The sequence below is a fragment of the Strongylocentrotus purpuratus genome, unplaced genomic scaffold, assembly GCF_000002235.5.
Source record: "Strongylocentrotus purpuratus isolate Spur 01 unplaced genomic scaffold, Spur_5.0 spur5_scaffold_17, whole genome shotgun sequence".
Taxonomy (NCBI): Eukaryota; Metazoa; Echinodermata; class Echinoidea; order Camarodonta; family Strongylocentrotidae; genus Strongylocentrotus; species Strongylocentrotus purpuratus.
In genome coordinates, this window is record NW_022145602.1 from 16,200 (window position 1) to 31,199 (window position 15,000).

The 15,000-nt window shown below is 37.5% G+C and overlaps 2 long non-coding RNA genes across 2 annotated transcripts; one reads left to right on the forward strand and one right to left on the reverse strand.

Annotated features, from left to right (window-relative positions):
* Nucleotides 1-3,075: 3,075 nt before the first annotated feature.
* Nucleotides 3,076-6,188, forward strand: LOC115925128. The gene is made up of 3 exons (XR_004064550.1): nucleotides 3,076-3,555; nucleotides 5,542-5,727; nucleotides 5,928-6,188. It is a non-coding gene; the product is annotated as an uncharacterized LOC115925128 (long non-coding RNA).
* A 798-nt stretch (nucleotides 6,189-6,986) lies between these two features.
* On the reverse strand, nucleotides 6,987-11,178 carry LOC105442618. The gene is made up of 3 exons (XR_972463.2): nucleotides 10,962-11,178; nucleotides 8,457-8,582; nucleotides 6,987-8,188 (listed from the first exon to the last, which is right to left on the reverse strand). It is a non-coding gene; the product is annotated as an uncharacterized LOC105442618 (long non-coding RNA).
* Between the last annotated feature and the right edge of the window lie 3,822 nt (nucleotides 11,179-15,000).

Here is a 15,000-nt window from a genome sequence, read left to right on the forward strand (position 1 = left end):
CTAACCCTAACCCTAACCCTAACCTAACCCTAACCCTAACCCTAACCCTAAATCCTCCCTAACCCTAACCCTAACCCTAACCTCCTAACCTAACCCTAACCCTAACCCTAACCCTCCACCCTAACCCTAACCCTAACCCTAACCCTAACCCTAACCCTAACCCTAACCCTAACCCTAACCTACCCTAACCCTAACCCTAACCCCTAACCCTAACCCTAACCCTAACCCTAACCCTTACCCTAACCCTAACCCTAACCCTAACCTAACCCTAACCCTAACCCTAACCCTAACCCTAACCCTAACCCTAACCCTAACCCTAACCCTAACCCTAACCCTAACCCTAACCCTAACCCTAACCCTAACCCTAAACCCTAACCCTACCCTAACCCTAACCCTAACCCTAACCCTAACCCCTAACCCCTACCCTAACCCTAACCCTAACCCTAACCCTAACCCTAACCCTAACCCTAACCCTAACCCTAACCCTAACCCTAAACCCTAACCCTAACCCTAACCCTAACCCTAACCCTAACCCTAACCCTAACCCTAACCCTAACCCTAACCCTAACCCTAACCCTAACCCTAACCCTAACCCTAACCCTAACCCTAACCTAACCCTAACCCTAACCCTAACCTAACCCTAACCCTAACCCTAACCCTAACCCTAACCCTAACCCTAACCCTAACCCTAACCCTAACCCTAACCCTAACCCTAACCCTAACCCTAACCCTAACCCTAACCCTAACCCTAACCCTAACCCTAACCCTAACCCTAACCCTAACCCTAACCCTAACCCTAACCCTAACCCTAACCCTAACCCTAACCCTAACCCTAACCCTAACCCTAACCCTAACCCTAACCCTAACCCTAACCCTAACCCTAACCCTAACCCTAACCCTAACCCTAACCCTAACCCTAACCCTAACCCTAACCCTAACCCTAACCCTAACCCTAACCCTAACCCTAACCCTAACCCTAACCCTAACCCTAACCCTAACCCTAACCCTAACCCTAACCCTAACCCTAACCCTAACCCTAACCCTAACCCTAACCCTAACCCTAACCCTAACCCTAACCCTAACCCTAACCCTAACCCTAACCCTAACCCTAACCCTAACCCTAACCCTAACCCTAACCCTAACCCTAACCCTAACCCTAACCCTAACCCTAACCCTAACCCTAACCCTAACCCTAACCCTAACCCTAACCCTAACCCTAACCCTAACCCTAACCCTAACCCTAACCCTAACCCTAACCCTAACCCTAACCCTAACCCTAACCCTAACCCTAACCCTAACCCTAACCCTAACCCTAACCCTAACCCTAACCCTAACCCTAACCCTAACCCTAACCCTAACCCTAACCCTAACCCTAACCCTAACCCTAACCCTAACCCTAACCCTAACCCTAACCCTAACCCTAACCCTAACCCTAACCCTAACCCTAACCCTAACCCTAACCCTAACCCTAACCCTAACCCTAACCCTAACCCTAACCCTAACCCTAACCCTAACCCTAACCCTAACCCTAACCCTAACCCTAACCCTAACCCTAACCCTAACCCTAACCCTAACCCTAACCCTAACCCTAACCCTAACCCTAACCCTAACCCTAACCCTAACCCTAACCCTAACCCTAACCCTAACCCTAACCCTAACCCTAACCCTAACCCTAACCCTAACCCTAACCCTAACCCTAACCCTAACCCTAACCCTAACCCTAACCCTAACCCTAACCCTAACCCTAACCCTAACCCTAACCCTAACCCTAACCCTAACCCTAACCCTAACCCTAACCCTAACCCTAACCCTAACCCTAACCCTAACCCTAACCCTAACCCTAACCCTAACCCTAACCCTAACCCTAACCCTAACCCTAACCCTAACCCTAACCCTAACCCTAACCCTAACCCTAACCCTAACCCTAACCCTAACCCTAACCCTAACCCTAACCCTAACCCTAACCCTAACCCTAACCCTAACCCTAACCCTAACCCTAACCCTAACCCTAACCCTAACCCTAACCCTAACCCTAACCCTAACCCTAACCCTAACCCTAACCCTAACCCTAACCCTAACCCTAACCCTAACCCTAACCCTAACCCTAACCCTAACCCTAACCCTAACCCTAACCCTAACCCTAACCCTAACCCTAACCCTAACCCTAACCCTAACCCTAACCCTAACCCTAACCCTAACCCTAACCCTAACCCTAACCCTAACCCTAACCCTAACCCTAACCCTAACCCTAACCCTAACCCTAACCCTAACCCTAACCCTAATTAGATTCATAGAATCAGTCTTTTTTTTTATAATTGCTTCTAGTTTAGTTATCCTTGGTCGATTTCCTTCGGGTTTTTTAAGGTGGACTCTTAGATAGTTGGGCTTTCATCTAACATGAGTATCGCGGCGGAATAATGCTCGTCCGGTAATTAAATTGACCTTGAACTCTAAAGGTGCCTCGGTGTAACTTTTGGGGGCCGGTGTATGTCCTACACACTGTTTTGGAAAATGTCATTAGCTCACTCAATTCTTCATCGATTTTGTTCATTTTTTTTTTAAATGAAAGCTATTTAGTTGCTTAATCTTCACAGATCCGCTTTTTAAATTTCAAATATGGAAAAGTGTTGAAAATGGTACTTTAGTAAAATGTACTTACCCTTTGGTACCTTTGCTGGTTCATAGGGTTCAATACCCCTATTAAACTCAAGGATTTTGCTAGATAGCGGTTGGGGCCACTAACTCCTAAGCCCTGATGGTTTTTTTCTTTAAACTAGCACTTTAAAAAATGATTTATTCATTTCTCCAAAAAATGAAGTAAAACTGAGTTTAACAATTGACTAGATGAATTTTTGTTTGAGGTGATGAAAAGGTCAGACTAATCGAGGCCCTTATAAATTTAAATAAAATATGCACTGCTTAGTGCATCTTATCATGAGCATATCCTGAAAAAATTAGCAAAATTGGTTAATTATTTAATTAATTACAAGCAATTTAAAAAAAAAGTTTAGGACGGTATTTCTCGAAATACGCTTTTTTGCAAATTTTCAATTAGTCTTTTGGGGCTGAAATTTGAAGATATGACTTGGGGGCTGCTTTAATTTTAACATTTAAACCCTTTTTAACATTAAATATTCATTCGTTTCTTATTTTTTAATCATAAAACCAAAATATTAGCAAACAAAAATATCCCCCGAAATACGAAAAATCTAATATTCACCATAGGTTTGTACAGTGTAGGCCAAAAAATAGGTGCTCTACAAAAGTTCTTTAAAAAAACATTTTTACATTGAAGCCACAGAATATACCATACTCAAATTGATCTTTGATAATCCAGGCCTACTTTCCTGCAATTGGTTTTTTATTAATTGTTATGCTTTTTCCTTAAAAAGTGATACAAAAATTAATTTTTCCCATCAATTCCCGCCATTGGTACTTTTCTCACGTAGAGGGAGCTTCACACAATAACAAACGAATCAAAGTAACAGTAGAAACTAAACAAACAAAAGTAGATTCATTCCAGCGGGCAGTCAGCTCTTATTATTCATTTAAATGGTGAGTTTTTAAATGTATTGTGCCCTATATTTATCTGACTGTCCATTTATACTAATTTAGACTTTAATCAATCCACTTTCTCTCGATAGGTCATGAAATTGTACACAACTTTGTGAGATATGCAACTTTGCGTGAACAACAAGCACTCCCCCCTAAACACAGGTAGGCTGTCGGCCGAAACTCCAGGCCTGGCATTAGGCCTCTGCCTGGTATGACTCTGACTGTGAAGCATATAGATCTTATATCAATTAGTCTACTTGTTAGATGCCCAAAAGAATAATTGCATTAAGCCATAAGGTAAGTAGGACTACACTTTATTGTGTTATTGTGCTAATACTGAATGCCCATGATATCGCAGCTTCACGTACAGTATCGGCATGTTCTAACTTCTAGGCTTATTTTTTGTATTTCTCATTTCTTGGCATTGATACTGCACATACAGAATGCAAAGACATGCACGATAATAAAGAGAGCTTTCCTGACCTAGCATGTGCAAGGGAAAATTAAAAATAAGCCTCGTTTTGTTGCATTATTGTGCGAATACTGATTGTCAATGATTATCGCAGCATCAGTACAGCACCTGCAGGTTTAAGATTCACCCCCCTTATTTTTTGTATTTCTCATTTGTTGGCATTGACAGTTCACATATAGAATGCAAAGACATGCACGATAATAAAAAGAGATTTCCTGACCTAGCATATGCAAGGGAAAATCAAAAATAAGCCTCGGTTTGTTGCATTATTGTGCGAATACTGATTGTCCATGATTATCGCAGCATCTGTAAACCACCAGCATGCATGTTTAAGATTCACCCCCCTTATTTTTTGTATTTCTCATTTGTTGGCATTGACAGTTCACATATAGAATGCAAAGACATGCACGATAATAAAAAGAGCTTTCCTGACCTAGCATATGCAAGGGAAAATCAAAAATAAGCCTCGGTTTGTTGCATTATTGTGCGAATACTGATTGTCCATGATTATCGCAGCATCTGCACACCACCAGCATGCATGTTTAAGATTCACCCCCCTTATATTTTGTATTTCTCATTTGTTGGCATTGACACTTCACATATCAAATGCAAAGACATGTACGATAATAAAGATAGCTTTCCTGTCCTAGTATTTGCAAGGAAAAATTCAAAAAAGGCATATGAAGGCTACGTTAATGCGCGAATACAGAATGTTCATGTTCAGCATCCGTATAGCATCGACATGTTGAAGATCCACCCCCCCCCCCCTTATTTTTTTGATGTCGCATTTGTTGGCATTGACATTTACACATGAAATGTAAAGACATAAAACAGCCGTCCTGACCTAGCATATACAAGGAAAAATTCAAAAAAGATCTCTGATTGCTGTTATGGTGCATAAAAGTTGTCAGCGTCACTAAACATAGGACATTTTCTAATTCCCCCCCCCCCCCTCCTCCCCCTTATTGTGCTTCAATTCTTTGTTCTACCCAATTTGATGTTTCTAGTGGTCAATTCATTAGAAATGAGTGGAGACTAAGCCTACTACTTAGGCCAAAGCTAAGTAGGCCTAGCAGAAACTCACGCCGTTCCGATTGAGTACATGTAACAGAGTGACACCTGAAATCAGAGTAATCACGTGATCGGAATATTTTACCTCGCCACTAAAATCCCAGGTGGACCTAGCAGTCCCACATTACTTTGCGGTGCCTTAGGCATGATCGATGCAAACTTATTCACAACCTTTTAACCCACTAAATCGGAGCAGTGTATTTATCCGGATAATACGCGTAGATAGAAACTGCCCATTCCCTGGTACTATATGCTATTTTCCGGAAAACAAATGAAACGGATAATTTCATTAAAACTAATAGAAACATGCTGTTTGTGTTCCTTCTTGCTATCACAATCTCCTCTTTCTTTTATCGTGTCTTCATTTCCTTCTCAATTGTCATTGTCCCTCATATTGCATTCTCTATCTCAAATGTCACTTTTCCTCATATTGTTTTCCTCAGAAAATTCATGCAAAGGACCTGGAAAATCTGCAGAAATAAACCCTAGGACTACTCTGACCAACGGAGGTTGGTGGTTTGGCAGTTGAAGGCTTAAGAAACTTGCTGACCATCCTGGGTACAACCCCAACAGTCAATGCCTCTAGCTTCGACAGGCACATAGCCACTTTTAAATCGATATCTCAAGAGGTTAGCCACCAGCCTGGTATTCATTACATTTTTGTTTTTTTCCCAAATTTACTCTAAAATAGTATGCTTAAGTTGTGGTCAATAGACAGTAAAGAACATGTTCATCAATTTCTCTTCTTGTCATAATGGTTGAAATGCCTGAGTGAACTTTAAATGAACTTGTATTTATTACATAATCTTGTTCTTTTGTAACTTTGCAGACCAGCGAGGAACACATGAAGAGGGCGGCGGTATGCCTACAACAAAGGGCAATGGACAAGGACCTGACCATCAGGTAAAATGACCGTGTGGACATCACCTCTACTACCAACCTATCTGTTCTTCTTTACTACTTCTACTACCTCCACTACCACACTATCCGTTCTCCCTTGCTCCCCTTCCTCTTCCATTCTCACCAGATCTGTCAATCATTAAATATCTTAATATTTCTTACCCTCCCTCATCTGTCTTTCTTTCTCTCTCCTGAATGGACAATGCTCTTCCCTACTTCTATTACTACCTCTACTACCACCCTACCTGCTCTTCCTTACTACTTCTACTACCTCTACTACCACCCTACCCATTCTCCCTCACTCCCCTCCCTCTTTCATTCTCGCCGGATCTGTCAATCATTAAATATCTTAATATTTCTTACCCTCCCTCATCTGTCTTTCTTTCTCTCTCCTGAATGGACAATGCTCTTCCTTACTTTTATTACTACCTCTGCTACCACCCTACCTGCTCTTCCTTACTACTTCTACTTCCACTTTCCCTCATCATGTTCCCTCTTTCTATAACCATCTCCACGTTCTCTGTCTTTATTATCACCCTCCCCCTTTCTATTGCATTCTCTATCTCAACTGCCACTTTCCATCATATTGGTTTCACTCACTATCTCAATTTTAACTTTCCCTGTGTTTTTGTTCTCTCTCTCTCTCTCTCTCTCTCAAGTGCATTTCATCTCATATTTCATACTACCCTACCTGCTCTTCCTTACTACTTCTACTTCCACTTCCACTTTCCCTCATCATGTTCCCTCTTTCTATCTCCATTCCCCACTTTCTCTGTCTTTATTATCATTTCCCCCCTTTTATTGCATTCTCTATCTCAACTGCCACTTTCCATCATATTAGTTTCACTCACTATCTCAATTTTAACTTTCCCTGTGTTTTTGTTCTCTCTCTCTCTCTCTCTCTCTCTCAAGTGCATTTTATCTCATATTTCATACTGTGAAATTGAAATTAAGGACTGGAATTACAAGCAATGATGTGAAACGTTCGTTACGGTGTAAGAAAATACATTTAATCTTTTGCATTCCTAAAGTGCAAATTCTTTTAAATATATATGACACAAACTGCTATTATTAATTAACTTTAATATATAGCTTCATGTGTGTTGTAAACTCTTTTTTATTTTACTTGGGTGGGTTCGAGTCCCGCGAAGCTGTTTATAACACGAGAGCTTTCATGGTGCCAGTACAATATAATTGGGTTATATACACATCCCCTTATACAATATACACACACACACTCGTCAGCCTCATCGGGTATAGGGCTAATACTTATGCACTGTAATTTAAAATTATACATTTTTTAAAGCTTCCAATAGAAGTACAGATTTCCTCATAGTTTAAGGTAAATCGTTCCAAAGCTTAGGACCGGTAAAACGGGTATTCTTTTTAAAAATATGTTAATAGTGTACAGGAATATATATTTAATATAATACACATAAGGAAAATCGAGCATATGACAGTGCGGCATGTCACTAATCGAAATACAGCCCATGTTATGCATATAACTGTTTCATGAAACAATACAAAAGTTCAAAAATGCCATAACTCAATCATTTTTACGTCCAATGTAGATAATTATGATTTTTTGATTTGACTCAACTCATATTTAGTTCGGACATAATACAAAACTATCTCCTATGTCCTGCTCAAAGTGTTTTATTAATGACAATTGAAGGTTTTTATTGATACAATTGTACCTTCATATTCATAAAAAGCATATCATAATCATGTAAAAAGTAAAAGAACAAGAATAGAAAGAAGAATCACGAAAACTACTTTAACAAAACATTCAGACTTACTGACAAGTGTGCACTGCCATTTCTTAAACATTTCATTAGAATATCAACAGCTGGATAGAAAAAGGTGACATGCCTTGCATAGGCGTTGTGAGGGATATTACATTAAGAAAGCAACTGAGAAAAAAGAAAGATGAATGAAATAGTTGATGATCTACATAGACGTAGATTTTGTTTGAGCTTTTATTGCATTGCGGACTCTGTCCCTCACTTGGAGAAATGATCGGTTAGAGAGGCAACGTGCTACTTTTTTATTTTGTTTAACTATGTCCCTCACCACGCCTATGCGAGGCATGTCACCCTTTTCTATCCAGCTCTGGAAAAGCTTCTGGACTGCCTCCTTCTCTTCCTGGGTGAATTTTACCCTCGCCGCTTGATCGCTGGTACTGCAGAACTATCATGGAGAAAGAGAGGAGAGGGGATGAAAGACATCAAGAAATGAATTGTGAAACAATTTGACCCATAATAACAGAGTTGCACATTTAAAAAATAACACCAATAAGCAAGTATTTCAGACAATTCAGCAAATTATTGTATAGATGTCTAACACTATTCCATCACAGTTTTAAAATGACATTGATGAAATTCTGAACAAGTCTAACATTACCCGTCAAAGAAAGGAGCTAAAAGGGCTGCAATTGCCATTTAAATGCGTTACATACCAGGGATGATTATCCAGCTGACACACTAACGGATGATGTGTCTGGTAGTAGCGGGATTGGATGCTCATTATGTTGGGGTAGTTTTTTGCACTTCACCCTCAGTTTTTTGGTGCTGGTGGTCGAGCACTATTATGGAGAAAGAGAAGGGGGGGGGGGTGAAAGAAATAAAGAAAAGAATTGTGAATTGCACATTTAAAAAAAAGCATTAATAAGCAAATATTTCAAACAATTCAGCAAATTATTGTATAGATGTCTAACCCTATTCCATCACAATTTTGAAATGTCATCAATGAATCTTTAACCAAGTCTGAAAATACCGTCAAGGAAAGCAACTAAAAGGTCTGCAATTGTCATTTAAATGTGTTTCATAGAATAGAATAGAATTTATTGACTCATTCGACCCCCTTCTGGGGTATGAGAGTACAACACATGTACATATCATGATAATGATACATAATAAAGAATACAAACATAGCTTAATAATACAAAGAATACAGAATACAACAAAACAACAATATAAATAGTGTAACGCCCCTATCAGGGAAGGGGAGCTAGAATAATAAAATGAAGAGAAGAAAACAGTTACTTGTGGTGTAATTGGTGTCAGCATGTAGAATTACTTTTATTACTCTTAATACCATCGCAATAAGCAAGAATAATCATGAATAAGAGTAATCAAATATCAACGGCGATCATGAACACATGTTCATGCTTCAGTTTTATACATTAAAACTATATCACATCGATCTGCAATAGCCAGATCTTCTCTCATAACAAAACCTAATCTAATTTCTAACTAAGTATATAAACAGCTTACAATAATACAGTTTTAGTTAATTCTAACTAAACTTTCGTGGCTTAAATACCACAGGTAAAATATAAGGTTGAATTCCATTTCTAACAAATTCAATTAATAGTTAACTTAGTATCCCATCTTTGAATACACGTGTTGCAATTCTGGTAACTATATGATGCACTCATATATCTGTTCATCTATTAAAGGTTTAGCATAGAATATATTCTACTATATATAATCCTTTCGTTTTAAGAACCAAGCAATTCCAAATTACTGGTGCATCCGCAACATAATAAGTCAAGATAAAACTATACATTCTACAAATATACAACTACATGTATAACAGTTTTACGTTGTCTCAAAACCCACAAGGACAATTAAATACATGTAATGATTGTATAAATCATCTGAAAATAAACTTAAGATTTAATAAACGAATATATGCATGAGCTTTAGAGAAACTGATTTCTACCAAACTGGTGAGATAAAGCATCTTGCCGAAACTTCTGCTGGGTTTGCCTAATTCTCAATTATTCTACAATTTAGACCACTGAAGTTGCCTTCTCTAACATAACTAATAAATTACTAAGCTCGTCGCTCTATTGTAGTATCATGGTTACAAAATACACATGTACAATATAATAATATATAATCAAACTCATTAAATGTGTGCTTCGATTATTAATCAATCAATAACTGCACTATTATATAATATAACAAACTACATCTTTTAAATGGGTCTGCGCCTAATTAGACTTCTATCGCTGGTGGAGGAGAGAAACTCTATTTACCAAACTGTTTAGATGTAGCTTATCAGAGAGGCGAATAAATCCCTCTCTTAGAACAAAGGTCCTATTTACATCTAATCTATACACAACTTGGGTACCATGTTTACACTTCACGACAGTAAGTCTATGCAAGTGGCTACATTATACAGGCTTGCATATATGTTAACCCACTAGCTGTGAAATGGGTATATATATCCACATACACTACCATTTCATGAGACGTTCATTCACATCATACAAATCATCCTATTCTTCTACTGATTCTATACCTTCTAACGCATGATAATAAAACATTGAAATAGTACACACTTATATGTACTTGCAAAACTCATTAATTCATTATACTGTTTAGTAACAATATCCTGGCGATATATATATATATATCTGAACACAAAAGTACATCAGCATTAGCGTACTCGCTGAACTAAGTTTAGTGCACCATCACAGTCACAAAGCTATCTTCATATTTCATCCCTAAAAGTCCATATATTCCTGATATGGAATATATTAATATTAAGAGGGTGATACATGAAATTAATGATAACAATTACATATACAGTTAATAATAAGATATAAAATATAAATGAGAATAAGCTTACCTAGAATAATAAAATGAAGAGAAGAAAACAGTTACTTGTGGTGTAATTGGTGTCAGCATTTGGAATGACACATGGCATCACCAGCACTCTGTTCCTTTGTTTCTCCTCATCAATTAAGATGTCTAGGACTCTTTTGGCCAACTATATATTCTATTATAAGTCACTGATTTAGGAGTGAATTATAATTAACAAAAAATTTGAAGGGGGGGGGGCATAATTTATCCAAAACAATCAAATCTGTTGGGCCTGATCACAATAGGAATGATCTAAACCTAGCCTATGCTAAACATAAATACAATATTATACAATATGGAAAGCATACCAGGGATGAAGATCCTGTGGACCCACAAACCGATGGTGGGCGTGGCAGTTGCAGGACTGGGTGCTCCTTATTTCAAACAGATCTATACCGTGGTCACTTAGGTTATTGTTACAAAGAAATTAAAAGCCTTGTTCTAAACTGGATCCAGAACAACAATTCTAAATTGTCCTCTTATGTCTCTAAACAAGTGCCTTATACTCAATTAGTTTATCTTTGAGTTCTCTTCCAATTCTGAGGAGATGTCCTCTTTACTTTCAACATTTGTATCTGTATCAGAAACGTGCACGTTGAATGCTATAGAACCAAATGATATTGTACTGGCACCATGAAAGCTCTTGTGCTAAAAACAGCTTCGCGGGATTCGAACCCACCCAAGTACAAAACAAAAAGATTTTACAGCATACATGTAGCTATTCAAGTTCAGTAATCATATCACTTTGTGTCATATGTATGAAACATAAGAGGAGATGATAGAAGGACAATAAAGAATAATGAGAGGAGAGATAGAAGAAAAACAATGAATAACATAAGAGAAGATGATCAATAGAAGGAAAATATAGAATAAGAGGAAAGAGAGAAGAAAAACAATGAATAACATAAGAGAAAATGATCAATAGAAGGAAAATATAGAATAATAAGAGGAAAGAGAGAAGAAAAACAATGAATAACATAAGAGAAGATGATCAATAGAAGGAAACTACAGAATAATAAGAGGAAAGAGAGAAGAAAAAAAATGAATAACATAAGAGAAGATGATCAATAGAAGGAAAATATAGAATAATGAGAGGAAAGAGAGAAGAAAAACAATGAATATCATAAGAGAAAATGATCAATAGAAGGAAAATATAGAATAATAAGAGGAAAGAGAGAAGAAAAACAATGAATATCATAAGAGAAAATGATCAATAGAAGGAAAATATAGAATAATAAGAGGAAAGAGAGAAGAAAAACAATGAATAACATAAGAAAAAATGATCAAAAGTATTATAGTTTAAGATGGCCTCAGAAAGATTGTACAATAGAATAGTAGTGTACAAAACCGGTTTCTATGAGAGTATGTACATATGGTATATTGCATACAGCTTCTTGTAAGTATAGTGGCCTTGGAGGCCTGTTGCCATGACCACCTTTAATGGAATGTGGGGTTAATTGAATGGGTCCAATAGCTCACTGTGAGAATTGGCACTAACAGTATATTAGCATGTGTGGCTACAAAACCTCAGAAGTCGCAAATGAAGACTCGTTTTGAAATGCTCGTAGCTCCGTTATAAAATGAGATTTTCAAATGATTGTTTTTGTTTTGAAGAGTTAAAAGTTAAAATCACAGAAATATCATCTTTGTTTTTTCAAAAAAGTGGGAAAAAATTATAAAAATCTGTAGTTAGAACGATGACTTTTTTTTGGAAATTTGAAGTTTTGATTTTCGTCTTAAATTCCACAATTTTTTCCGAAGGCCCCAAAAGTAGCTAAAAATTATGAAAGGAAATTTATTAAGCTTTAAAAATATGGTAAAATAGTAACTTGAGGACTTTTAGATGGGTCAGCAGCCAGCTAAATACATACCGATGTCGATTAACTTTTGGAGTGGAAGTTGCTCGCATCGTTCGTAAGCTCGGACCCTCTGTCCGTACAAAATGGCGACATTTTACATTTTGAAATCTTCATATTTGCCCACAAAACGTCCTCTTATCCTTACAATAAGGATAGACTCCCCTTAAATTAGTATGGATACGATCACTTCTTAATACTCTTTAATTATATTTACACATGTGCGATAATAAGTCGTCATTCCTTGTTCCTAAATATACATCGGTCCCATGTGTCCAGTTTCGTGTATGTATTACCTCTGCCCATTGTTCGACGTCAACCTACACGTCGCTCATATATAACCCTATAAGAAATGTATAAACAAATGAAGCAATTAATTATAATTGAAATATTAGCAAGTGTAATTGATGGAGCACATGTTGAGGTCGATGAAGTTGATGGACACCTTATACTAAGATTTTCTATAGAATTAACATATTGCAGTGGCTAGTATATTAAAGTCGTTAAAAAAACCCATAAAATTAGAACAAAAAATGGTGTCAAACTAAATTGTGTATCTTATCAAGTGCACCAGAAGGCAGAACTTTAACAACGAGGGGCCGTTACTCAAAACCATCACTAAGTTTAGTTTGTAGACATCCCGGAGAAACGAATGTTAATTCTATATCATACATTTCAATAGGACGTCCACGAAGTTGGAGTTAATGACGGTTTTGCGTAATCATCCAATTGAAACGGCTAAATACTTGGCAAGGGAGATCGCCCTTTCAAGTTTTTCTGCTGGAAACAAAACATATCGCAGGGCCTTTTTGTCGAAAAAACATAACTGTCAAGAATAAATGGGTCAATCTAAATTTTGTATCATACCAAATGCACCACACATTGAAAAGTATCATTTGTTTCAAGTTGAACACCTAATGAAGGGTGTTCAGCTTGAAACAAATGAGATTTGTCAAGCAATTTAATGTTTGCTACGTGGATGGACACCGTAAACAATGATATTCAAGTGTATTTAACATATCGCAGGGGCTTTTTGTCGATAAAAAACAAAACGTAAGAAAATAAATGGGGTCAATCTAAATTTTGTATCATACCAAATGCATCACTTTTCTTCACCAGATAACAGCCGAATGCTAGGCCAGGAGTTGTGGAGCAAAATTGCCATAGGTTTTCCACTCAAAACAAATGAGATTTTTCAATCAATTTCATCTTTGCCAAGTGGATGGATACCGTAAACAAAAACTTTCATTTGTACTCAACATATTGAGTACAAAATAACCCCTAACCTATGGCTCTTTTTGGATAAAAAGTATGAAATAAGAAAATAAGTGGGGTCAATCTAAATTGCTTACCATGTCATTGCACGTCATTGTATACCAGAAAACAGCCGAATACCAGGCCAGTACTTCAGGCGGAAAAGTGCCTCGGTCAAATGAGATTTGTCAAGCAATTTAATGTTTGCTACGTGGATGGACACCGTAAACAATGATATTCAAGTGTACTTAACATATCGCAGGGGCTTTTTGTCGATAAAAAACAAAACATAAGAAAATAAATGGGGTCAATCTAAATTTTGTATCATACCAAATGCATCACTTTTCTTCACCAGATAACAGCCAAATGCTAGGCCAGGAGTTGTGGAGCAAATTGCCATAGGTTTTCCACTCAAAACAAATGAGATTTTTCAATCAATTTCATCTTTGCCAAGTGGATGGATACCGTAAACAAAAACTTTCATTTGTACTCAACATATTGAAGTGGCTCTTTTTGGATAAAAAGTATGAAATAAGAAAATAAGTGGGGTCAATCTAAATTGCTTACCATGTCATTGCACGTCATTGTATACCAGAAAACAGCCGAATACCAGGCCAGTACTTCAGGCGGAAAAGTGCCTCGGTCAAATGAGATTTGTCAAGCAATTTAATGTTTGCTACGTGGATGGACACCGTAAACAATGATATTCAAGTGTACTTAACATATCGCAGGGGCTTTTTGTCGATAAAAAACAAAACATAAGAAAATAAATGGGGTCAATCTAAATTTTGTATCATACCAAATGCATCACTTTTCTTCACCAGATAACAGCCGAATGCTAGGCTAGGAGTTGTGGAGCAAATTGCCATAGGTTTTCCACTCAAAACAAATGAGATTTTTCAATCAATTTCATCTTTGCCAAGTGGATGGATACCATAAACAAAAACTTTCATTTGTACTCAACATATTGAAGTGGCTCTTTTTGGATAAAAAGTATGAAATAAGAAAATAAGTGGGGTCAATCTAAATTGCTTACCATGTCATTGCACGTCATTGTATACCAGAAAACAGCCGAATACCAGGCCAGTACTTCAGGCGGAAAAGTGCCTCGGTCAAATGCCCTGTCAGTGGTGGTCAGGAACAAAGCTATTTAACGGTGATGGCACAGATCGGCAACAGCACCCTGAATTTTTTTGAATCGGTTTTCGTAGTAAATCGACAAAAATGCTGATATTTT